Source organism: Lathyrus oleraceus, chromosome 6 (assembly GCF_024323335.1).
Source record: "Lathyrus oleraceus cultivar Zhongwan6 chromosome 6, CAAS_Psat_ZW6_1.0, whole genome shotgun sequence".
Classification (NCBI taxonomy): domain Eukaryota; kingdom Viridiplantae; phylum Streptophyta; class Magnoliopsida; order Fabales; family Fabaceae; genus Lathyrus; species Lathyrus oleraceus.
Genome location: NC_066584.1, coordinates 515,330,138 through 515,357,801, shown reverse-complemented (window position 1 = coordinate 515,357,801; position 27,664 = coordinate 515,330,138). Strand labels below are relative to the sequence as shown.

The 27,664-nt window shown below is 35.2% G+C and overlaps 2 long non-coding RNA genes across 5 annotated transcripts in view; one reads left to right on the top strand and one right to left on the bottom strand.

The window, feature by feature from the left end:
• Positions 1-18,683, bottom strand: part of LOC127097540 (uncharacterized) — a 41,922-nt gene extending 23,239 nt beyond the window's left edge. The window contains exons 1-4 of one of the 4 annotated variants that reach the window (XR_007793068.1): positions 18,056-18,683; positions 17,665-17,892; positions 17,221-17,273; positions 16,879-17,149 (exon numbers count right to left, since the gene is read on the bottom strand). This is a non-coding gene — a long non-coding RNA (uncharacterized LOC127097540). The remainder of the gene's footprint in view (positions 1-16,878; positions 17,150-17,220; positions 17,274-17,664; positions 17,893-18,055) is intronic. The other 3 variants (XR_007793067.1, XR_007793065.1, XR_007793066.1) reach the window with 3 other exon arrangements.
• On the top strand, positions 14,137-16,238 carry LOC127097542 (uncharacterized). The gene is made up of 2 exons (XR_007793078.1): positions 14,137-15,322; positions 15,967-16,238. It is a non-coding gene; the product is annotated as an uncharacterized LOC127097542 (long non-coding RNA).
• Positions 18,684-27,664: the final 8,981 nt, after the last annotated feature.

Sequence of the window (27,664 nt, the reverse complement as noted above, 5' to 3'; positions counted from 1 at the left end):
AGTCCCATGGTGATTTACCTCACTTGCGGATCAGTTTCAGTAGCACCATCCATTTCAATGGATGCATCATACCAAGCAAAGAAAAGAGGAGTTACATCAATTATAGTCAAATGTACTATGGGGGTAAGCATGAAAAAAAACTAAATGAGTAGACGTAGTAACATAATCGGCATTATTGCGTAAAAGTGAGACATAAGCACCACAGAAATCTTGATGTGAAGGGCATAATGAGGTATGCACCGGGGTCCTTACGGATATATCAAGAAGAGGAATGGTCGTCCACATGTGCCTGTATTTGTACACTTAACTAATTGGAATGCATCATGTGAGATGCAATATCTAACTTCCGTCAACTCTTCTCCATGACATACCAATTCAGGTTGGATTTGATGAAACCCGATACGATCACCTACTGCTTGAATTAAATCCTGACGATAGTAATACCGATGTAGCAGGCGATGATCCACGGGTACAATATTAGCTATTTGAAGGGCCTCAAAGAGATGCAGTGATTTGAAAGCATTCATAGCTTCTAGTAGATATGTGATTTGAGTGAAACCAGGGAACGAACACCTTCCGTGCTTCGCCCATTGGTATTCCCAAAAATCATCATTTCGCATGGTATACGAAGGCCACAGCTTCTTCATTTCATTATTCAAAACTTGAGGAAACTACATTGAATTGCATAAACATTATTATTACATATATTTAATTGAATATTATTACATTACTACTAAAAAATAAAAAATAAAAAAGAGGTTGAATATAGAATCATCATTACCCATAGCACATTCAAATTCATCTCATGCCAAGCTACTAAGCAATTACGTGGTTGAGGTTCCTCGATGGTGGAGGGCCAGAACCCGTGGATAGTGAAGCCCGTTTCAGTAGGACGGACTAGGCAGGTACCACCATTCAAGTGGTGGTGGTAGCAAAAAGTTGGCCCCCATTGTAGACTTAGAGTGAAAAAATCGTACCCATCAACCGAACCAAAAAGCAAAATCACACAAAAAACTAAGCAGAGAGCAGCTGAATCGATCCTCATTGCAGGAGGAGATTGATTGGAGACCCAACTTCCCGCCTGAGTGTTTCACGCTCAAGATAGTTTTTGATATATATATATATATATATATATATATATATATATATATATATATATATATATATATATATATATATATATATTTTATATATAGTTTTTAAATAATCAAAATATTTTTAGATTATATTTTTAAGTTTATTTATATTCTTTTCTTATTTATTTTTTAAAAAAGAATAATCAAATATTAATAATAAATAAAAATGATAAATATAACCATATGAATAAAAAAAGAATCAAATAATCAAATAGTAATTAAATACTTTTAGAAATAGTAATAATCATTTTTTTTTAAATGGGAACCCCTAGAGTTAGAAAGTGTATCTAAAAATTTAACCTTTGAAAAAATGAGTGGATGTAATGTAAGGAGAATAAGTGTATCGTTGAGAATTTTGGTTTGTTGGAGATATGGAATGAAAAATAAACTCTTGTGGCGTTATTGACTGACTTTCTTGTTTGGGGAATAGATCAATCGCAAAAGAGAAGTATGTTATGCATTATATATGCGGTGCATATTGTCGCATCTCGAAAAATACAATCATTCACGATGCTAGTTAGAAGTAGTTATAATTAACTTCTATGAAATGATTGGACCAAGCAAATAATGAATCCATGAATGAATGAAGAAACCTCAATGACTATGAAATGATTGGACCAGGCAAATAATGAATCCTTGGACCAACTGATTTTAAATGAACCTCGACACACAAAGGGACCAATGGGTGTAACCTGGACCAGATGATGACCAAGATAGTCAATGGATGAAGTGACAACATGTAATGAGATGTAAGGATGCCTTAGATGTAAGCATGCCTTAGACCAATCATAACAAACCAAGGACTAGGGTTTAGATAGATTAAAGTTCAACAACCAAAGGCCTCAACCACAAGCAATGCATCAATGCTCTAAGCCAACAAGGATGTTCATACCCTTTAAAGCAAGCCACGAGATTCACCAACCTCAAGATCATTGTATTAGGTTTTAATGTAAAACGGACGCCAAAGTGCAACCTCCAAGGCCCTGAGCACCTATCAATTAGGGTTTTGATGATCAAATCAAAAGTCAACCAAACCAGGAACTCAAGTACTAACTACCCCTGATTAGGGTTTCAAATAAAACATAGAGACCCACAAGCAACATCTCAAACCAATGGGCCCACAATGAGGGTTTAGGTAATCAAAACAATGCCCCAAAAGGTCAATCACAAAGTCCCATAATAGCACAGTAAAAAGTTAGAGTTTTGATGTCCAGATGAATGTCAAGATGTGATCTCCTTGAACTTAATCTCCCCGAGATCAAGAAATTAGGTTTTACCCCAAATGATTCCATATGATGATCCATACCACACTTCTAGGGCTTGAACCACCAGTAAACCCTAACTTTGCAAGTCGTAAGTCTTGAATCTATGATACTTGTTAGCAGGTGTTGATGATGAATGAATGATGCACATGAATGAGACATGAACGAGTATAGATGGATCTCAAGTTATAAATTAGATGAAAAGCAAAAAATATAGAGGGGGAATTTTTTGGTACAATAGTAACGTGTTCTTCAACCCACATTCATTCACCAAGTCTCTTGTTGTTTTGAATGTTTTCAATATTCTTCTTTAAATAGATGCTGAGAATATATCCGTTGAAGATTGACACTACCCGTGGTACAAGTAGTCGTTGAAGGTCTTTCGCGACCATTATGAATGATTGTATTTTTTGAGATGCGACAATATGCACTGCATACATAATGCATAACATACTTCTCTTTCGCGATTGATCTATTCCCCAAACAAGAAAGTCAGTCAATAACGCCACAAGAGTTTATTTTTCATTCCATATCTCCAACAAACCAAAATTCTCAACCATACACTTATTCTCCTTACATTACATCCACTCATTTTTCAAAGGTCAAATTTTTAGATACACCTTCTAACTCTAGGGGTTCCCATTTTAAAAATAATTGATTATTACTATTTTTAAAAGTATTTAATTACTATTTGATTCTTTTCTTATTCATATTGTTATATTTATCATTTTTATTTATTATTACTATTTGATTATTCTTTTTAAAAAAGGAATAAGAAAAGAATATAAATAAACTTAAAAAAATATAATCTAAAAATATTTTGATTATTTAAAAACCATATATAAAACACATTATATATATATATATATATTCAAAAACTATATTGAGCGTGAAGCACTCACGCGGGAAGTTGGGTCTCCAATCAATCTCCTCCTGCAATGAGGATCGATTCAGCGCTCTCTGCTTAGTTTTTTGTGTGATTTTGCTTTGGTTGATGGGTACGATTTTTTCACTCTAAGTCTACAATTGGGGCCAACTTTTTGCTACCACCACCATTTTAATGGTGGTACCTGCCTAGTCCGTCCTACTAAAACGGGCTTCACTATCCACGGGTTCTGGCCCTCCACCATCGAGGAACCTCAACCACGTAATTGCTTAGTAGCTTGGCATGGGATGAATTTGAATGTGCTATGGGTAATGATGATTCTATATTCAACCTCTTTTTTATTTTTAGTAGTAATGTAATAATAATATTCAATTCAATGTATGTAATAATAATTTATGCAATTCAATGTAGCTTCTTCAAGTTTTGACTAATGAAATGAAGAAGTTGTGGCCTTCGTATACCATGCGAAATGATGATTTTTGGGAATACCAATGGGCGAAGCACGGAAGGTGTTTGTTCCCTGGTTTCACTCAAATCACATATCTACGAAAAGTTATGAATGCTTTCGAATCATTGCATCTCTTTGAGGCCCTTCAGATAGCTAATATTGTACCCGTGGATCATCGTCTACCGCATCGATATTACTATCGTCAGGATTTAATTCAAGATGTAGGTGATCGTATCGGGTTTCATCAAATCCAACCTGAATTGGTATGTCATGGAGAAGAGTTAACGGAAGTTAGATATTGCATCTCACATGATGCATTCCAATTAGTTAACTGTACAAATATAGGCACATGTGGACGACGATTCCTCTTCTTGATATATCCGCAAGGACCCCGGGGCATACCTGATTATGCCCTTCACATCAAGATTTCTGTGGTGCTTATGTTTCACTTTTAGGCAATTATGTTAATACATCTACTCATTTAGTTTTTTTTTCATGCTTTCCCCCATAGTACATTTGACTATAATTGATGTAACTCCTCTTTTCTTTGCTTGGTATGGTGCAACCATTGAAATGGATGGTGCTACTAAAACTGATCCGCAAGTGAGGTAAATCACTATGGGACTATTGTCTTGCATTCTTTCTTTGAAACTTACTGTGAAGTGCTTAGTAAAAACATGAAATGATTGACTTGTTAGTTAGTGACGGAGGAGATTGCAACTTGTTTTTTTTTTCGTTTTTGCTTGTTTTGAATGTCTTTATTTTTTATGCTTTCTTTTTTATAGTTATTGCTTAAGGGTTTCAAAACATGTGCTGGAAGAGCAAAATTAGTAACTCATTTAGGTATATGATGTATAGTTTGTTGTAGTATGTGAGTTAAGTTTCAGTTGATTTGATTGGTTAGGGCCCCTAGGGTGACTGTTGTAGGGCCCTAGGGTGACTGTTGGAGGATGGAGCTCCGTCCTCTTCAGATTTTGGGTAAGCGTCAACTACTGCAACAGGGGAATAGCCACACACACAGAGTTCCTTGTCAGGTGGGATGGAGTACCCTACAGTGAAGCTACATGGGCATGGGAACCAGAGGACACCCTCAAGACATTATATCTTCATCTCAACCTTGAGGACAAGGTTGTCCGGGGAGAGTTGGGTAATGATACACACTTGGGCCAGAAAATGAAAGGCATGTATGACACAAGTGATATTGGGCATTCTAAAATAACTAAGGGAACCCATAGAGTGAGAAAGAGGCCAGCGTAGTGGAATGACTGCGAGACATATGAAGCAGTAAAACGGAAGTTGTTAAACTTCTAGAAAAGAATAATCCCATTCTGTTATGTAGTTTCCTTAGATCTTGGATCTGTTGCCACTTAACCTTCTTTCCTTTCATCTTTTGTAATTTGTGGCATATAACTTGGAGATTGCAATGAAGAAGAAAAATCAGAAAAGCTTGGACTATTCTTCTCTGACTAATTATTTTCTCTCTGGAGTTACTCCTACTCTCAAAGGAGATTTCTGAGACAACAAAGGTGGGCTTCCAACCTTGTTTGGCTCACCAACTAAGAAGCATCCTTGACAAGGTACTCTTTCCAGAATTTATAGGCCCTACAACAGTCACCCTAGGGCCCTAACTAATCAAATCAATTGAAACTTAACTCACATACTACAACAAACTATACATCATATACCTAAATGAGTTACTAATTCTGCTCTTCCAGCACAAGTTTTGAAACCCTTAAACAATAACTAAAAAAAAGCATCAAAAATAAAGACATTCAAAACAAGCAAAAACAAAAAAAAACAAGTTGCAATCTCCTCCGTCACTAACTAACAAGTCAATCATTTCATGTTTTTACTAAACACTTCACAGTAAGTTTCAAAGAAAGAATGCAAGACAATAGTCCCATGGTGATTTACCTCACTTGCGGATCAGTTTCAGTAGCACCATCCATTTCAATGGATGCATCATACCAAGCAAAGAAAAGAGGAGTTACATCAATTATAGTCAAATGTACTATGGGGGTAAGCATGAAAAAAAACTAAATGAGTAGACGTAGTAACATAATCGGCATTATTGCGTAAAAGTGAGACATAAGCACCACAGAAATCTTGATGTGAAGGGCATAATGAGGTATGCACCGGGGTCCTTACGGATATATCAAGAAGAGGAATGGTCGTCCACATGTGCCTGTATTTGTACACTTAACTAATTGGAATGCATCATGTGAGATGCAATATCTAACTTCCGTCAACTCTTCTCCATGACATACCAATTCAGGTTGGATTTGATGAAACCCGATACGATCACCTACTGCTTGAATTAAATCCTGACGATAGTAATACCGATGTGGCAGGCGATGATCCACGGGTACAATATTAGCTATTTGAAGGGCCTCAAAGAGATGCAGTGATTTGAAAGCATTCATAGCTTCTAGTAGATATGTGATTTGAGTGAAACCAGGGAACGAACACCTTCCGTGTTTCGCCCATTGGTATTCCCAAAAATCATCATTTCGCATGGTATACGAAGGCCACAGCTTCTTCATTTCATTATTCAAAACTTGAGGAAACTACATTGAATTGCATAAACATTATTATTACATACATTTAATTGAATATTATTATTACATTACTACTAAAAAATAAAAAAATAAAAAAGAGGTTGAATATAGAATCATCATTACCCATAGCACATTCAAATTCATCTCATGCCAAGCTACTAAGCAATTACGTGGTTGAGGTTCCTCGATGGTGGAGGGCCAGAACCCGTGGATAGTGAAGCCCGTTTCAGTAGGACGGACTAGGCAGGTACCACCATTCAAGTGGTGGTGGTAGCAAAAAGTTGGCCCCCATTGTAGACTTAGAGTGAAAAAATCGTACCCATCAACCGAACCAAAAAGCAAAATCACACAAAAAACTAAGCAGAGAGCAGCTGAATCGATCCTCATTGCAGGAGGAGATTGATTGGAGACCCAACTTCCCGCCTGAGTGTTTCACGCTCAAGATAGTTTTTAAGTATATATATATATATATATATATATATATATATATATATATATATATATATATATAATATATATATATATATATATAATGTTTTATATATAGTTTTTAAATAATCAAAATATTTTTAGATTATATTTTTTAAGTTTATTTATATTCTTTTCTTATTTATTTTTTTAAAAAAGAATAATCAAATATTAATAATAAATAAAAATGATAAATATAACCATATGAATAAAAAAGAATCAAATAATCAAATAGTAATTAAATACTTTTAGAAATAGTAATAATCAATTTTTTTTTAAATGGGAACCCCTAGAGTTAGAAAGTGTATCTAAAAATTTAACCTTTGAAAAAATGAGTGGATGTAATGTAAGGAGAATAAGTGTATCGTTGAGAATTTTGGTTTGTTGGAGATATGGAATGAAAAATAAACTCTTGTGGCGTTATTGACTGACTTTCTTGTTTGGGGAATAGATCAATCGCAAAAGAGAAGTATGTTATGCATTATATATGCGGTGCATATTGTCGCATCTCGAAAAATACAATCATTCACGATGCTAGTTAGAAGTAGTTATAATTAACTTCTATGAAATGATTGGACCAAGCAAATAATGAATCCATGAATGAATGAAGAAACCTCAATGACTATGAAATGATTGGACCAGGCAAATAATGAATCCTTGGACCAACTGATTTTAAATGAACCTCGACACACAAAGGGACCAATGGGTGTAACCTGGACCAGATGATGACCAAGATAGTCAATGGATGAAGTGACAACATGTAATGAGATGTAAGCATGCCTTAGACCAATCATAACAAACCAAGGACTAGGGTTTAAATAGATTAAAGTTCAACAACCAAAGGCCTCAACCACAAGCAATGCATCAATGCTCTAAGCCAACAAGGATGTTCATACCCTTTAAAGCAAGCCACGAGATTCACCAACCTCAAGATCATTGTATTAGGTTTTAATGTAAAATGGACGCCAAAGTGCAACCTCCAAGGCCCTGAGCACCTATCAATTAGGGTTTTGATGATCAAATCAAAAGTCAACCAAACCAGGAACTCAAGTACTAACTACCCCTGATTAGGGTTTCAAATAAAACATAGAGACCCACAAGCAACATCTCAAACCAATGGGCCCACAATGAGGGTTTAGGTAATCAAAACAATGCCCCAAAAGGTCAATCACAAAGTCCCATAATAGCACAGTAAAAAGTTAGAGTTTTGATGTCCAGATGAATGTCAAGATGTGATCTCCTTGAACTTAATCTCCCCGAGATCAAGAAATTAGGTTTTACCCCAAATGATTCCATATGATGATCCATACCACACTTCTAGGGCTTGAACCACCAGTAAACCCTAACTTTGCAAGTCGTAAGTCTTGAATCTATGATACTTGTTAGCAGGTGTTGATGATGAATGAATGATGCACATGAATGAGACATGAACGAGTATAGATGGATCTCAAGTTATAAATTAGATGAAAAGCAAAAAATATAGAGGGGGAATTTTTTGGTACAATAGTAACGTGTTCTTCAACCCACATTCATTCACCAAGTCTCTTGTTGTTTTGAATGTTTTCAATATTCTTCTTTAAATAGATGCTGAGAATATATCCGTTGAAGATTGACACTACCCGTGGTACAAGTAGTCGTTGAAGGTCTTTCGCGACCATTATGAATGATTGTATTTTTTGAGATGCGACAATATGCACTGCATACATAATGCATAACATACTTCTCTTTCGCGATTGATCGATTCCCCAAACAAGAAAGTCAGTCAATAACGCCACAAGAGTTTATTTTTCATTCCATATCTCCAACAAACCAAAATTCTCAACCATACACTTATTCTCCTTACATTACATCCACTCATTTTTCAAAGGTCAAATTTTTAGATACACCTTCTAACTCTAGGGGTTCCCATTTAAAAATAATTGATTATTACTATTTTAAAAGTATTTAATTACTATTTGATTCTTTTCTTATTCATATTGTTATATTTATCATTTTTATTTATTATTACTATTTGATTATTCTTTTTAAAAAAGGAATAAGAAAAGAATATAAATAAACTTAAAAAAATATAATCTAAAAATATTTTGATTATTTAAAAACCATATATAAAACATATATATATATATATATTCAAAAACTATCTTGAGCGTGAAGCACTCACGCGGGAAGTTGGGTCTCCAATCAATCTCCTCCTGCAATGAGGATCGATTCAGCGCTCTCTGCTTAGTTTTTTGTGTGATTTTGCTTTGGTTGATGGGTACGATTTTTTCACTCTAAGTCTACAATTGGGGCCAACTTTTTGCTACCACCACCATTTTAATGGTGGTACCTGCCTAGTCCGTCCTACTAAAACGGGCTTCACTATCCACGGGTTCTGGCCCTCCACCATCGAGGAACCTCAACCACGTAATTGCTTAGTAGCTTGGCATGGGATGAATTTGAATGTGCTATGGGTAATGATGATTCTATATTCAACCTCTTTTTTTTTTTTTAGTAGTAATGTAATAATAATATTCAATTCAATGTATGTAATAATAATATTTATGCAATTCAATGTAGCTTCTTCAAGTTTTGACTAATGAAATGAAGAAGTTGTGGCCTTCGTATACCATGCGAAATGATGATTTTTGGGAATACCAATGGGCGAAGCACGGAAGGTGTTTGTTCCCTGGTTTCACTCAAATCACATATCTACGAAAAGTTATGAATGCTTTCGAATCATTGCATCTCTTTGAGGCCCTTCAGATAGCTAATATTGTACCCGTGGATCATCGTCTACCGCATCGATATTACTATCGTCAGGATTTAATTCAAGATGTAGGTGATCGTATCGGGTTTCATCAAATCCAACCTGAATTGGTATGTCATGGAGAAGAGTTAACGGAAGTTAGATATTGCATCTCACATGATGCATTCCAATTAGTTAACTGTACAAATATAGGCACATGTGGACGACGATTCCTCTTCTTGATATATCCGCAAGGACCCCGGGGCATACCTGATTATGCCCTTCACATCAAGATTTCTGTGGTGCTTATGTTTCACTTTTAGGCAATTATGTTAATACATCTACTCATTTAGTTTTTTTTTCATGCTTTCCCCCATAGTACATTTGACTATAATTGATGTAACTCCTCTTTTCTTTGCTTGGTATGGTGCAACCATTGAAATGGATGGTGCTACTAAAACTGATCCGCAAGTGAGGTAAATCACTATGGGACTATTGTCTTGCATTCTTTCTTTGAAACTTACTGTGAAGTGCTTAGTAAAAACATGAAATGATTGACTTGTTAGTTAGTGACGGAGGAGATTGCAACTTGTTTTTTTTTTTCGTTTTTGCTTGTTTTGAATGTCTTATTTTTTATGCTTTCTTTTTTATAGTTATTGCTTAAGGGTTTCAAAACATGTGCTGGAAGAGCAAAATTAGTAACTCATTTAGGTATATGATGTATAGTTTGTTGTAGTATGTGAGTTAAGTTTCAGTTGATTTGATTGGTTAGGGCCCCTAGGGTGACTGTTGTAGGGCCCTAGGGTGACTGTTGGAGGATGGAGCTCCGTCCTCTTCAGATTTTGGGTAAGCGTCAACTACTGCAACAGGGGAATAGCCACACACACAGAGTTCCTTGTCAGGTGGGATGGAGTACCCTACAGTGAAGCTACATGGGCATGGGAACCAGAGGACACCCTCAAGACATTATATCTTCATCTCAACCTTGAGGACAAGGTTGTCCGGGGAGAGTTGGGTAATGATACACACTTGGGCCAGAAAATGAAAGGCATGTATGACACAAGTGATATTGAGCATTCTAAAATAACTAAGGGAACCCATAGAGTGAGAAAGAGGCCAGCGTAGTGGAATGACTGCGAGACATATGAAGCAGTAAAACGGAAGTTGTTAAACTTCTAGAAAAGAATAATCCCATTCTGTTATGTAGTTTCCTTAGATCTTGGATCTGTTGCCACTTAACCTTCTTTCCTTTCATCTTTTGTAATTTGTGGCATATAACTTGGAGATTGCAATGAAGAAGAAAAATCAGAAAAGCTTGGACTATTCTTCTCTGACTAATTATTTTCTCTCTGGAGTTACTCCTACTCTCAAAGGAGATTTCTGAGACAACAAAGGTGGGCTTCCAACCTTGTTTGGCTCACCAACTAAGAAGCATCCTTGACAAGGTACTCTTTCCAGAATTTATAGGCCCTACAACAGTCACCCTAGGGCCCTAACTAATCAAATCAATTGAAACTTAACTCACATACTACAATAAACTATACATCATATACCTAAATGAGTTACTAATTCTGCTCTTCCAGCACAAGTTTTGAAACCCTTAAACAATAACTAAAAAAAAACATTAAAAATAAAGACATTCAAAACAAGCAAAAACAAAAAAAAACAAGTTGCAATCTCCTCTATCACTAACTAACAAGTCAATCATTTTATGTTTTTACTAAACACTTCACAGTAAGTTTCAAAGAAAGAATGCAAGACAATAGTCCCATGGTGATTTACCTCACTTGCGGATCAGTTTCAGTAGCACCATCCATTTCAATGGTTGCATCATACCAAGCAAAGAAAAGAGGAGTTACATCAATTACAGTCAAATGTACTATGGGGGTAAGCATGAAAAAAAACTAAATGAGTAGACGTAGTAACATAATCGGCATTATTGCGTAAAAGTGAGACATAAGCACCACAGAAATCTTGATGTGAAGGGCATAATGAGGTATGCACCGGGGTCCTTACGGATATATCAAGAAGAGGAATGGTCGTCCACATGTGCTTGTATTTGTACACTTAACTAATTGGAATGCATCATGTGAGATGCAATATCTAACTTCCGTCAACTCTTCTCCATGACATACCAATTCAGGTTGGATTTGATGAAACCCGATACGATCACCTACTGCTTGAATTAAATCATGACGATAGTAATACCCATGTAGCAGGCGATGATCCACGGGTACAATATTAGCTATTTGAAGGGCCTCAAAGAGATGCAGTGATTTGAAAGCATTCATAGCTTCTAGTAGATATGTGATTTGAGTGAAACCAGGGAACGAACACCTTCCGTGCTTCGCCCATTGGTATTCCCAAAAATCATCATTTCGCATGGTATACGAAGGCCACAGCTTCTTCATTTCATTATTCAAAACTTGAGGAAACTACATTGAATTGCATAAACATTATTATTACATACATTTAATTGAATATTATTATTACATTACTACTAAAAAATAAAAATAAAAAAAGAGTTGAATATAGAATCATCATTACCCATAGCACATTCAAATTCATCTCATGCCAAGCTACTAAGCAATTACGTGGTTGAGGTTCCTCGATGGTGGAGGGCCAGAACCCGTGGATAGTGAAGCCCGTTTCAGTAGGACGGACTAGGCAGGTACCACCATTCAAGTGGTGGTGGTAGCAAAAAGTTGGCCCCCATTGTAGACTTAGAGTGAAAAAATCGTACCCATCAACCGAACCAAAAAGCAAAATCACAAAAAAAACTAAGCAGAGAGCAGCTGAATCGATCCTCATTGCAGGAGGAGATTGATTGGAGACCCAACTTCCCGCCTGAGTGTTTCACGCTCAAGATAGTTTTTGAATATATAATATATATATATATATATATATATAATATATATATATATATATATATATATATGTTTATATATAGTTTTAAATAATCAAAATATTTTAGATTATATTTTTTAAGTTTATTTATATTCTTTTCTTATTTTTTTTTTTTAAAAAGAATAATCAAATATTAATAATAAATAAAAATGATAAATATAACCATATGAATAAGAAAAGAATCAAATAATCAAATAGTAATTAAATACTTTTAGAAATAGTAATAATCAATTTTTTTTTAAATGGGAACCCCTAGAGTTAGAAAGTGTATCTAAAAATTTAACCTTTGAAAAAATGAGTGGATGTAATGTAAGGAGAATAAGTGTATCGTTGAGAATTTTGGTTTGTTGGAGATATGGAATGAAAAATAAACTCTTGTGGCGTTATTGACTGACTTTCTTGTTTGGGGAATAGATCAATCGCAAAAGAGAAGTATGTTATGCATTATATATGCGGTGCATATTGTCGCATCTCGAAAAATACAAGCATTCACGATGCTAGTTAGAAGTAGTTATAATTAACTTCTATGAAATGATTGGACCAAGCAAATAATGAATCCATGAATGAATGAAGAAACCTCAATGACTATGAAATGATTGGACCAGGCAAATAATGAATCCTTGGACCAACTGATTTTAAATGAACCTCGACACACAAAGGGACCAATGGGTGTAACCTGGACCAGATGATGACCAAGATAGTCAATGGATGAAGTGACAACATGTAATGAGATGTAAGCATGCCTTAGACCAATCATAACAAACCAAGGACTAAGGTTTAGATAGATTAAAGTTCAACAACCAAAGGCCTCAACCACAAGCAATGCATCAATGCTCTAAGCCAACAAGGATGTTCATACCCTTTAAAGCAAGCCACGAGATTCACCAACCTCAAGATCATTGTATTAGGTTTTAATGTAAAATGGACGCCAAAGTGCAACCTCCAAGGCCCTGAGCACCTATCAATTAGGGTTTTGATGATCAAATCAAAAGTCAACCAAACCAGGAACTCAAGTACTAACTACCCCTGATTAGGGTTTCAAATAAAACATAGAGACCCACAAGCAACATCTCAAACCAATGGGCCCACAATGAGGGTTTAGGTAATCAAAACAATGCCCCAAAAGGTCAATCACAAAGTCCCATAATAGCACAGTAAAAAGTTAGAGTTTTGATGTCCAGATGAATGTCAAGATGTGATCTCCTTGAACTTAATCTCCCCGAGATCAAGAAATTAGATTTTACCCCAAATGATTCCATATGATGATCCATACCACACTTCTAGGGCTTGAACCACCAGTAAACCCTAACTTTGCAAGTCGTGAGTCTTGAATCTATGATACTTGTTAGCAGGTGTTGATGATGAATGAATGATGCACATGAATGAGACATGAACGAGTATAGATGGATCTCAAGTTATAAATTAGATGAAAAGCAAAAAATATAGAGGGGGAATTTTTTGGTACAATAGTAACGTGTTCTTCAACCCACATTCATTCACCAAGTCTCTTGTTGTTTTGAATGTTTTCAATATTCTTCTTTAAATAGATGCTGAGAATATAACTACTCGTGGTACAAGTAGTCGTTGAAGGTCTTTAGCTAGAGTACATGAAGTAAGCTATAGACTCGGCTAGCATAAAATAATTGAGAGAAGCGGAGCAAATTTCAGAACAGTTGAAGAGATAAGATGCTGACAACATTACTTTATGTTGAATAGACATAAAGTAGTGCACCTCACCCCCCCCCCCCCCCTCACGATTTCGAATCGGTTTTCCAATTTTTGATATTTTTTCGTTTTAGGGAATTTCCCCTCAGGATTTCGAATCGGTTCTCCAATTTTCGATATTTTTTCGTTTTAGGGAATTTTCTTGCTTTTACGATTTATCTAATTTTCCACCCAATCGATCCCAGTGGCCCCAAAAATCACAGAAGGTTAACTAAGGTCAAACAGACACAAAAGAGTATCCTGCAGATTTATTATAAACTCGTCTTTTACAAGGTGCAAGCCATCAACAAGGATTTAAGTAAAATCAGTTGAAATAGTACTCAACAATTACTTCACAAGGGTTTTGAGGCAAACCCTTTGGCCACAAACATACAACACAAACACAAGAATAATAAGAAGAAGAAATGAGAGTAAGGATCCCTCACTCTCCGACTGCCTAAACACCCACATGTGAATAGTCCCCCTATCTCAAATTTGCATATCGATTAATTTTTTTCCATTTGGGATCTTTCTCTTTGCTCCTTCCTATGCTTTCTCTAGGTTCTACCTATTTGCCTCTTTTGTCCGAGTTTTACAAGTGCGGACAAAACTTTCCCCCCAGCTTATCTATTTATTTACCCTAATTTGGTTCATTCTCCTTTCACCCATCAATTCTCCTTACACCCCTACTCTTTCTATTTTCTAAAACTCTATTTTATTTTAATTTCTATATTATCTATTATTCAATTATTTTCTTAAATCTCACCACATCCTCAACTTTTACTCAATTCACCCCTTACTCCCTAATTTTAATAAAAATTCTATTTTTCTCCCAACTCTAAAATATCTCTAATTGTTCTGATATCAATTAAATTAAATAAATTAATAATAATTCAAATAAAATACATATATCATTCAAATAAGTAAAATAAAATAATATAAATTTAATTAAAAATAAATAATTAAAGTTAAGGTGTTACAAATGCCATATATAACTAGGCATGAGATGGAGAGGTTGGTGTTAAATTAAGCTATTGAAGTTATGAAAAAAGTGGCACCTCTAGTGATCTTTTAATTAAAACACTTGCTATTTTAATTGATATTTTTGTTACTTTCATTATTGTGTATTTTAACCATTATATTGTTTATTTTTTGTTGAAGTTGTATGGTTTAAAATGATATATGATGGAAGTTTCGCTTCTCAATGATGCAGTTTCTCATATTGGTGAGTCATTCTTATTGGTTATAATGGTAATTGTGTGTTGAATCTCAACAAACTCTGGTACCTAGATATACATTGGTATTAGCTCTAAATTTCAAAAAGAAAATATTTTGTTGCTACATATAGTTTAGAACTAGTTAACAAATAAGTGTTATTTATTGTGGACTTTTCTCGTCATTGTTGTTCATTATTTTTTTTGTTTTTAATTGACTAGTTTCATGTATAAGCATTTACTTGAGTGTTGGTTAATTGTTCGATTACATTGAGCAGTTTTTACAAAATTTATAAGCTATATTACTTTCAGGAAAGTTCGGTAAGTTCAACATTGACTATTGTGGAAGATAAATATGACATCTATAGAGGTGAAAGAGGTGGTTTAGTAGTACCGCATAAAAACTATTAGATGAAATTTCTCAACCACTTCATCACTTATTCTTGACTATACTCTTCTAGACATCTAGAGATTGCATGTGATTGATGACTTTATGTTTTCTTATTCGTCGTCCTTCCATGTCTACATTCATATTTATTTCTCTTATATATATATATTTGTTCGTTCGTTCATTTTTGATTTTGTTAACGGTGATTGTTTGTTGCTAACCTTTGTTATTTAAATCCATTCTGATTTTGTTCATTTCTTTTTTCAGTGATGTCATAATGGAAGCTAACCAATGTTCTTGAAATGAAAGCCTCTATTTCCTTTTTCCTTTTGATTTTATTACTTCCTATACTTCAATATCTTGCCACATTAATGCATTACTCTATGCACTCTGCATTCTCTGTACTCTGTCTCTAATGAAAAACAATTGTTCAAAAGGTATGCTTACAGATAACACAATCACTATATGCTTATAAATTATTTGTTTAGAATTTAGATGAAGTAATCACGATATGGAGATAACACGTATGATGCATTTAATCACTTTTATTATAAAGTTGTGACATGGTGGGGTTGGGGGACGGCATTCATTTAAGTGTTTAAGGCCCATCAAAATGATAAAAATAGTGATACTTTTGTTAGCTTCTTGTGAGAACATTTAATAAGAAACAGCATGAGAGGTTTGAAAAACTTGTGTAATAATAATAATAATTGGTATATTAAAATAATATATATATTGTTTGTCTAAGAAAGAGTTATTGTTTTAGGGGTTATGTCTTCAGAATATTGTATAGTAAAGATGGTGTCAGCTTGGTGGTTTTGTGAGGTGAAAATACTTATTAAGCCCTTTATATTATGGACTCTATTAAGTGAACCTTTTTTTACCTAAATTCCCTTATTTTATTTTATTGAGAATTTCTTAACGCACCCTAGATATTTCTAATGCACAACGTAAATTTTCACAAATGTCCCCTATTTTTGAAAATACATCTCGAAGCACTTAATGCACACTCAAGCAAGGCCATTATGTGAGGCACCATGTATGTTGGGTTAATTTATCCTAACTAACTCCTAACTGTTTACTGTTTGTGAATTTCAAGCAAATTTAGATGTGAATTTAATTGAAATTTAGAGTGGATTTCTAACTTATTTTGGGATAGGAAATGTTATAAAAGCTTACCTCAAATTCATTCTTTAGTCTGGACTCTCAATTTGATTCTTCAATCCTCAGAACTCTTCACCCTTCACACTTTCATCTTCATTCTGCAGATTCCTCTTGAAACTGTTTCATTTCATCTTCACTTTGTCCATCTGTTTCATTCTGCAACCACCTTCCATAGCCAACTCTTGAAATCAGTGGGCATAATACATCAATTCCCTCCGATAATTCAGCATGACAGTATGCAGGATTTGCTTGGCGGCCGAATTTCCAACTGCATCAACCTGCAGAACTGCTATGAAATTAATAACAACACCAAAACATTTCAAGTTACGCACATTAAACCACAATCTGTAAACATACCTACATAACATATCCAACCTGCATTTGCAATTTTCCAAACAAAATCTAACCCACTACAAAACAAATGGACAAACAAACATAGCAGAATTTCCATTAACTTGATAACTAGCTTTCAGAACTTAACATAACAGTAGTTCATTTCCCACTAACAATATGTGTATTTCATTCACATTTCAACATGGATTTCATTATAACTAATTCTGCATTTACTAACTGCAAAGACATTCCATTTCATAACAGGATTACTTACTATCCCTAACAGAATCCACACTCATTAACAGAACTCTTAACTGATTTTGCAACTAACCAAAGGTTCTAACAGAATTCTACCATAACTAACTCCTAACTGTTTGCGAATTTCAAGCAAATTTAGATGTGAATTTAATTGAAATTTAGAGTGGATTTCTAACTTATTTTGGGATAGGAAATGTTATAAAAGCTTACCTCAAATTCATTCTTTAGTCTGGACTCTCAATTTGATTCTTCAATCCTCAGAACTCTTCACCCTTCACACTTTAATCTTCATTCTGCAGATTCCACCTTCCATAGCCAACTCTTCAACCCTGCTAACCGAAAATCAACCTCTCCAAATGACCATTTCATTCAACTTCAACCTAACTCCAATCGTCAACAAATCCAACCTCACTCCTTCACAGAACACCAACAGAGAATCTAACAGAAATCAGAGAAGAAGACAAGGAAAGTTGAGAAGAATTTAGAACCTCTCTGCAACATAACAATACGACAATTCAAACAGAAAAGGAAGAAGAAGATGACAGAAGACCTTCAAACAGGTGTATAATCGAAGGAGAGGAAAAAGGATCAAAAGAATCACCTGAAGTCACCGTGTCGGAATCATTCAGTAGGTTTTTTCTCCATTCACCTTCTCTCATCTGTGCGTAAGGAGAGTTCCATGGTTTGAGATTCGAAAGAAGGCGTGAATGAAGAAGCGAGATTTCGAAATGGTTTTCGAACCTGTTCTTGGTGATGTCGTGGTGAGGGTGAAGGTCGATGCATTACGGCATTCTTCCCCGGTAAGCCACGGTGGCCGGCGGGAACAAGAACCCTAACCTACGCATTCGATCCAAACGAGAATCTCGACGACGCAACGAAACAAGTATTCGCAAACGCGTTTAACCAATGGTCGAAAGTAACAACAATAACATTCACAGAAACCACGTCGTATCGAGGCGCGGATATAAAAATAGGATTCTACAGTGGCGACCACGGAGACGGAGAACCATTTGACGGCGTGTTAGGGACGTTAGCACACGCGTTTTCACCGACTGACGGAAGGTTCCATTTAGATAAATCCGAAGACTGGGTGGTTAACGGAGACGTAAGGGAGTCATCTTTGTCTAACGCTATTGATTTGGAATTCGTTGCGGTTCATGAAATAGGACATGTTTTAGGGTTAGGACATTCGTCTGTTGAAGGGGCTATTATGTATCCTACGATAAGTTCGAATTGAGGAGGATGATATTCATTATTGCCTCGGCTAACGGTCACATGTTCAAATCACTGTATAAAGGCATCATCATTCCAAATACGAAGTATACACACAAGAATACTCCAAACAAAATTTCATATTCTTTTTCATTCTTGTTCGAATTTGTTTACACGAGTTGTTGCTTTAAGCGTAAAACTTTACTCTTCTTATTATGTTAATACTGTTTACTTAGAAGTACTAAACACTTCATTGTATTCCAAAATAGTTGTTGAATATTTTCTCAAGTGACTTATGAAGTCTGTAAACTTAAGAGGGCTAAGAGATTTTTACTCTCTTAGACGCTTTTGTTGTAATCTTTCTAGATTATTGGATTAAGTCCTTGTTGAAGGCGAAATCACATTGGTCGGGTGGACTGGAGTAGCTTTGAATTTCAAGGCAACTAGGATAAACTTATGTGTTGATTGCTTTATATTTCGTGTGTGTTTTATTTGCAAAAGTTTATATTACCTGTGAAAAAAATTCAACCCCCCTTTCTTATTTTTTTCTACCTTCACCAATAACCACACTGAATCCAAGTTTAAAGACCTTAAATGAATCCATTGAAGCATTTGATCACGAGATTGAACTCTTGCTTGTTTTTAAATTGGTTTCCAATATCTACCACCTTCACAACAACACCTTGGACATTCGGAGAAAACAACAACACGTTGGACATTCAGAGAAAACAACAACACCTTGGACATTCAGAGAAATAACTTATTTTGGGAAAACATCGGGGTGCACCATATCTAATGAAAACAATTAAAATCATAATAGTACATAAGTGCTACTACTGCAGAATGACTTCAAAAATAAGCACATACAACTTTCAGAAATTCATCTCCGAACAAGTTCATACACGTTCTAGAGATACATTTCCAAATACAACGTAATTTTTTTAAGGAAAAAGGGATGGTTAATGTGAGAAATGCAGAGGAAAAAGAAGAATATTTACCTTAAATTCTATCTTCTTTTGCTCCCTATGATATGATGAACCAAAAGAATGGAGATTTGTAATGAAAAAATAGATTGAGAATGAAAATTTTCTTGGTGAAGGGTTTGGTTGAAAACCAACTATGACAACAATGACAGTGTGATCATGCAACTGTTTCTTTTATAAGATATTTCTGGAGATGCGTCTCCAGAAATATCTGACATGCAAAGGTGATAGAAAATTTTAAAATGCCGTCCATAATTCCGGAGATGAATCTCCGGAATTTCTACTAAACTTTTAAATAATTAAGGTTTTTCTTAAAATGTTATGGAGATGCATCTCCGGAATAAAAATAACCCAACATACATGGTGCCTCACATAATGGCCTTGCTTGAGTGTGCATTAAGTGCTTCAAGATGTATTTTCAAAAATATGGGACATTTGTGAAAATTTACGTTGTGCATTAGAAATATCTAGAGTGCGTTAAGAAATTCTCAATAAAATAAAATAAGAGAATTTAGGTTAAAAAAAAGGTTCACTTAATAAAGTCCATAATATAAAGGGTTTAATAAGTATTTTCACCTCACAAAACCACCAAGCTGACACCATCTTTACTATACAATATTCTGAAGACATAACCCCTAAAACAATAACTCTTTCTTAGACATACAATATATATATTATTTTAATATACCAATTATTATTATTATTACACAAAAGTTTTTCAAACCTCTCATGTTGTTTCTTATTAAATGTTCTCACAAGAAGCTAACAAAAGTATCACTATTTTTATCATTTTGATGGGCCTTAAACACTTAAATGAATGCCGTCCCCCAACCCCACCATGTCACAACTTTATAATAGTGATTAAATGCATCATTCTGAGTATATTTGGATACGTGACGCTTGACCCAGTTGCTCATTGTATCCACCTTCAATCATAGAATTTAGTGTAATTCGAATCTAACGATGATAAGGTCTTGATCATCACTACAAGAAACAACAACAAAGATTCTTCTCCAGTAACTTGAGAGTTAAGATGAGAATTACATGACACATGCCTTAAGTAGTAAAGAAGGAATGAGACTAGAGCTTCCCTACACTCATTTTGGATATCTTTGGGTGCGGGACATTTGGCCCGTTGCTTATTGTATCCACCTTTACTCATAGAATTTAGTGTGATCCTTATCCAATAACTATCAAGTCTATTCCACTCTTTCAATCAACCAATCACTCCTCCTGCCTCCTTAGCCATTTTCAGCTCTAGTGGGTTGAACTACGAAAGCTCTAATTTCCTTATTGCTCTATAAGGATATGTAGGCAGGAGAACCCAGTTTCTTCGTGAGCTACCCTATTTATCAATCAATCATTCTTCATTCACCAATCAATATCATCATTTTGAGATCAACTATACTTCTTTTTGTACTCCTTGTACATCCTTTTAGGATGATATAACGATAATCCACCTCATCAATTGAGAGTTGTTTGGGTCATACCCCAAACAATTAGTTCAGTCCTTTTGGGTTTAAACACCACCTTTCTATTTGATTCAGATTCTATCTCTTCTTGGATCCAAGATACCATTCTTCTTTGATCTCGAATTATTTGTTCCTCATCCAGTGATATATTGTTCTTTGCACAAAACAATACTTTCTCTTAGGCCCTGCCTATACCCTTTTAGGACGATATAGCGGCAATCTGTCTTATGAATCAAGAGTTGTTTTGCTTGTATCCAGACACTTAATTCAGTCTTTGTTTTTGGCTTTACCCTATAGTAGAAGTCATGCTAGCCCACGTACTGGTAAATGCTTGTTTACTCTTTCATTCAAAGTTCTATCCATTTATGGGTTCCCTTGATACCATTATGTTGGTACATGTTATACTTTTCATCACTTATCTCTCTCTTTGTTCTCGTGGTTCCATGAAGTACGATTGCTCTGATTTTCACATTGCACAATGAGAATACGTAGGCACGAGGATGTGAATCCTTGGCGAGCATACTTCTAATTATTCCTCTTTCCGCCTTAGGGCACCATTCACATCTTTAATGATCCATTATCTACATTCAATCATAAATCATTCACCCAGTGACATGCTATTTCGTTGACATTGAAATACACTCTTCTTTGGAATTCCATATATACCCTTTTTAGGACGATATAGCGGCAGTTTGCATTTGTCCCTAGAGTTATTTGGCTCATACCCAAATATTTAATTCCTTCTTTTTTGGCTAAGTATCAGATAGTGGCGGCCATGCTAGTCCACATGTCGGTTAATGATGTTTCTCTCTATGGTGCAAATCCCATTTATCTTATGGATTCCAATACGCCTTTACCTTCAGTTTCAAATCATACTTATTCAGTCACTTGCTACCAGAATTCTGATTCTATGACTTTGGTCACTTCATTCCGTTCATCTGCATGATGCATCCATGATTCTATCTTCATTCACTCCATGTGATATACCAGTTATCTTTGAGCCAAATACACTACCTCTTTGTGCTCCATCTTGCGTCAACTTGTGAACCAAGAGTTGTTTGTGAAATTCTGGCGTAGTCAGTATTCAGATGTTCTACATCAAGTCATGACATCTGATCTAACATTGTACCTATTACAGCAAGACAGTTATTACACTCTGTACTAATGTGCACCTTTTCACAGTGTCACGACCTCTCTTTCTATGTCATCCTAGAATGGAGGGACACCTAGTTATGTGCACCTTATCATTCACTTCTGTTGTTTTCCTACACAGATATCAGCAAGATGTCTCAATCCTGTTTTGGACATTATCTGTTACATTGTTCCAGTTTGTTGGTCATCTACTTGTATTTCCTAAATTAAAGGTTGTAACAAGTTAAACTAATCTCCACTTATTAAGGAGCTAACAAATAGATTATTTGCCAGGTTCATTAATTGTAGCTTAGTTGTTAGTTTCCTAGATTTTAGATCAGCTGGTGGATTCCTGAAGAATAGCCTGAGAAAAATCCTGAAGCAGAAAAACTAACCATCCAACAATTTAGCATATGCAGTCAGGAGTGAATGTCACAACATTCCGTTTGACATCCAAGTCCAGAACCATATGCTAAGTCTGTTTGGTTCCTGAAAACAGACTGTGCTAAATTTGTTGTACTGTAAAAGACCAACCAGTCTCTACTTCAGTATCAGCTTACTGGAAGAACTGTCAAGACACCCAGTTTGACAGTTTCACAATGATCTTTTGGCCAGGTCTGTTATGCTTTTGAAATCCAGACTTCACTACATACTGAACTGAAATCATCAGCTTATTATACAGTATGTGCTGTTGTTGATGAATGTCAAAACATCCAGCTTGACATTCCAACAGAAGGCTATGTATCAGGTCTGCTATTATCTTGCTGAACAGACTGAAACACATGCTCAGTTGTGGCAGACATGATTATATCATACAGAAGGAAAACAAACACAGGAAATTGTTAACCCAGTTCAGTCCAACATGACCTACATCTGGGGGCTACCAAGCCAGGAAGAAGATCCACTATTAGTAGTATCAATTCAGAGTTAAACTCCCCCGTTTACAACTCATCACTTAATCCCTACCCAATGCAATCTATACCTAGGAACTCCTAGATAGAAACCTCCAGTTTCCATTCCTATCACTACAAATACAATGTAATGTTACCACACCTTGAACTTGCTTCACAGCTTCATTCAAGAACAAAATCACTCTTGCCTACAGGCTTCGAGTTACAAACACTCTCAGGTTTTACCACTGAGAAACACATGGTAACCTTCCCACAGATTGGGAGGTTTACCTTACACACACCCCTAAATTTTCATTCTAAGAGGCTTACAAAAACTAGATTACAATCAGCTATTTATAACCTAATCACCCAACTGGATTTGGGCCTTCAGAAAATTGCAGCAGACTTGTTCTTTGCTGTTGCAACTTCAGCAGAAAAATTCTGCTACAAACAAGGTCTTCAAGTTCCTAAACTCTCTCCATATATATCTCCATATTTAGAGCCTATATATATTCTGATTTAGTCTTCAAGACCTCCACAAGAGAGTTAGGATATTCACCAGATATCCTTGCTGATCCCATGACATATACTGAATTAATTAATTCAGTTTCCTACACATGTGCGATGTCACAGACCTGATGTCGTGACATCGTACATGACATGTTGGTCCAGATGTTGAATTTTTTCAACCCAACATATTAAAACAACAGAGATGATTACATTATTTGTTTTCTAAAATTACTGCCAATCCTAAGGAATCAACAGTTTGGATCATTCCCAAACACTTATTTCTTCGTATTTTTTGCATTACCCTATAGTGGCAGCCATGCTAGCCCACGTACTGGTAAAAGCCACTTTACTCTTAGGTTCATGTTTTCACCCCTTTTGGAGTTCATATCACACGATCCTTTGGTTTAGACCATACTTGTTATCACTCTTCTTTTCATCTCCCACCATTAGTTCTTTAAACTACGGAGCTATGAATTCCTCATTGCACTATGAGGATATGTAGGCATGAGGGCCCCAATCCCCACCAATCATTTTATCTATTTCTTTTCCTTTTCCCCATTCTTTTGCAAGTAATATTTAGTTATCACACTTATTCGAGCGAGAATAATCAAAATGGTTCCCATGGAGTACCATGGATGTTTGGGGTGATAATACCTTCCCCTTGCATAACCGACTTCCTTACCCAGCATATCTCTTTTCCCCCGGGTTTTATCAATGTTTTCCTTCCTTCGAGAATAAAGAAAGAAAGAAAATTCCCTAAAATGAAAAATATTGAAAATTGGAGAACGTTGTCATTCTTCAGAAGCTTGTTGATTAGAGTCACGTCTAGAAGAAAAATAACTGAGAGAACATTGCAAAAACAACAAAATGTCTCCTAAGAAGCTTCTGATAGGTGAGATAATGCAGAAGTAGAAAGAACACTGCAGCAACAATATTGACATATTTCAGAACTTCTAATTGCAACGCATAAGCGAATTTGGAGCACAAACTTTAAAAATTGATGATGTTATTCATCATATGATCAGAATCAAAACAGTTTGTTAAAGCGGCACAATAACAAGCCATTAGGGTGCCAAAATTGTTCTCACACAAATACAATGTTGCTATCATCAAAACTCAAGGTATAGATGCATAACCAAATTTTCTTCTAACATAAAGTTCGGGATGCGACAATATGCACGGCATACATAATGCATAACATACATCTCTTTAGTGACTAATTTATTCCCCAAACAAGAAAGTCAGTCAATAACTCCACAAAAGTTTGTTTTTTATTCCATATCTCCAACAAACCAAAATTCTAACCAATACACTTATTCTCCTTACATTACATCCACCCATTTTTCAAAGGTCCCTAATGGCCATTAAAACTTCCATGAATATGCTTGGGAATCCTGACTTGGGACACTTATATTTTCTAAGTGTTAGGACAATTGAGTGAATTTGAAACACCACACTTTCAACGACCATAACTTGAGCCATGATTTTCCAAATGCTTCAATCTTGGTACTTCCTTAAAGCTTGGAGAAAAGAGAATACATTTCATGTTAAGGTCAATTTGGTTTGGAGTCTTGATCATAGAGAACAATGGTCATAAAAGTAGTTGCTCACTAACACTAAATTTGCCAAAAATAGCAAGTCTCCAAAACCCTAATTTCCAATTTAAGTAACTTTCCATAATTCTTGATTTTTGATGAATCTCTTAACTTTTCTTGATAAATTTACAACCATGGACCAAATTTGACTTAAGGACTACAATTTTGACAAGAGAAATCAAAAGTTAACTTTTTAATTTGCTCAATTGACTTCTCCTTAATTGAATCAAAACATTAGTCATTTGTGCAATTGAACTTCTTCTGAATAAAATTGATGGCCAATTTTCCAAACATGGATATTAGGGGCACATAGAATACCATGAAATCAAGTCTTGCTCAAAAATCCATAAATAAACTATTTTTATCACAAACCCTAATTTCAGTCAAAAAATATAAGATATGAGTGCACATCTTTAAAACCTTGATTCCTCTAGAGAAAGTGGAGAAACTCTTGAAAAAAGATGTCTTGTATAACATCAAGATGAAAATGATTCAAAAATTTCATGGCACCCTAGCTCGAGGCCCAAAAGACAAAGAAGTGTGATCAGCTTCCAATGTCTTGTAATTCTCAATCAACTGGTTAGGTGATGGACCATGTGAGATGTACTAGGGTATAAGAAACGCCTCGATAGCTTGGGTGATTATGTAGTTGAGGATAGCTCAACCTCCTTTCGATTGATTGTCATTTTTCTTCCTTCTAAAGCTTGAAGAAGGTCATAAGAGGGATGCCTTGATCCCAAAACCATAGAAACCAATGATATGCATGAATGTATATGATAATAAAACATAAGCCAATAAGGTAAAAAAGAAGAGGTTAAATTTTTAAGTGGCAACTTTGTTCGAATCACTTTTTCCGCGACCATCCTTAATGATTGATTTTTCAAGATTCCATAATATGCACTGCATACATAGTGCATAACATACATCTCTTCCGCGACTGATTTATTCCCCAAACAAAAAAGTAAGTCAATAACTCCACAAAAGTTTATTTTTCATTCCATATCTCCAACAAACCAAAATTCTTAACGATACACTTATTCTCCTTACATTACATCCATTCATTTTTCAAAGGTCCCTAATGTCCCTTAAAACTATCATGAAAATGCTTGGGAATGCTAACTTAGGACACTTAGAAGTTTTCTAAGTGTTTGGACAATTGAGTTAATTTGAAACACCACACTTTCAATGACCATAACTTGAGCCATGATGATCCAAATGATTCAATCTTGGTACCTCCTTAAATCTTGTAGAAAGGATAACAAATTTCATGTGAAGGTAAATTTAGTTTGGAGTCTTGATCATAGAGAACAATGGCCATAAAAGTAGTTGCTTAATAAAACCAAACATGCCAAAAATAGCAAGTTTCAAAAACCCTAATTTCCAATTTAAGTAACTTTCCATAATTCTTGATTTTTGATGAATATCTTGACTTTTCTTGATCAATTAACAACAATGAACAAAATTGACTTGTGGAATACATATTTGACAAGAGAAATCAAAAGTTGACTTTTTAATCTACTCAGTTGACTTCTCCCCAATTGAATCAAAACATCGGTCATTTGTGCAATTGAACCTCTTATGAATAAAAATGATGGCTAATTTTCCAAACATGGATGTATAAGGGCACATAGAATACCATGAAATCGGGTCTTACTCAAAAATCCAGAAATAAACTATTTTTATCACAAACCTTAATTTCAGTCCAAAAAGGTATATATGAGTGCACATCTTCAAAACCTTGATTCCTCTAGGGAAAATGGAGAAATTCTTAAAAAAAGATGTCTTGTATAACATTAAGATGAAAATCATTTAAAAAGTTCATGGAACCCTAGCTCAAGGCCCAAAAGACAAAGAAGTGTCATCAGCTTCCAATGTCTTATAATTCTCAATCAACTGGTGAGGTGATGGACTATTTGAGATGTTCTAGGGCATAAGAAACCCCTTTATAGCTCGGGTGATTATGTAGTTGAGGATAACTCAACCTTCTTTCTATGGATTGTCACTTTTCTTCCTTCTAAAGCTTGAAGAAGGTCACAAGAGGGAGGCCTTGATCCCAAAATCATAGAAACCAATAATATGTCTGAATGTATATGATATTTAAACATAAGCCAATAAGGTAAAAAATAAAAGGGTAAATTTTTAAGTGGCGACTCCGTTCGAATCATTTTTTTTCTGCGACCATCGTGAATGATTGTATTTTTTGAGATGCGAAAATATGCACTGCATACATACTGCACAACATATATCTCTTTCGTGACTGATTTATTCCCTAAACAAGAAAGTCACTCAATAACTCCACAAAAGTTTATTTTTCATTCCATATCTCCAACAAACCAAAATTCTCAATGATACACTTATTCTCCTTACATTACACCCACTAATTTTTCAAAGGTCCCTAATGTCCCTTAAAACTGCCA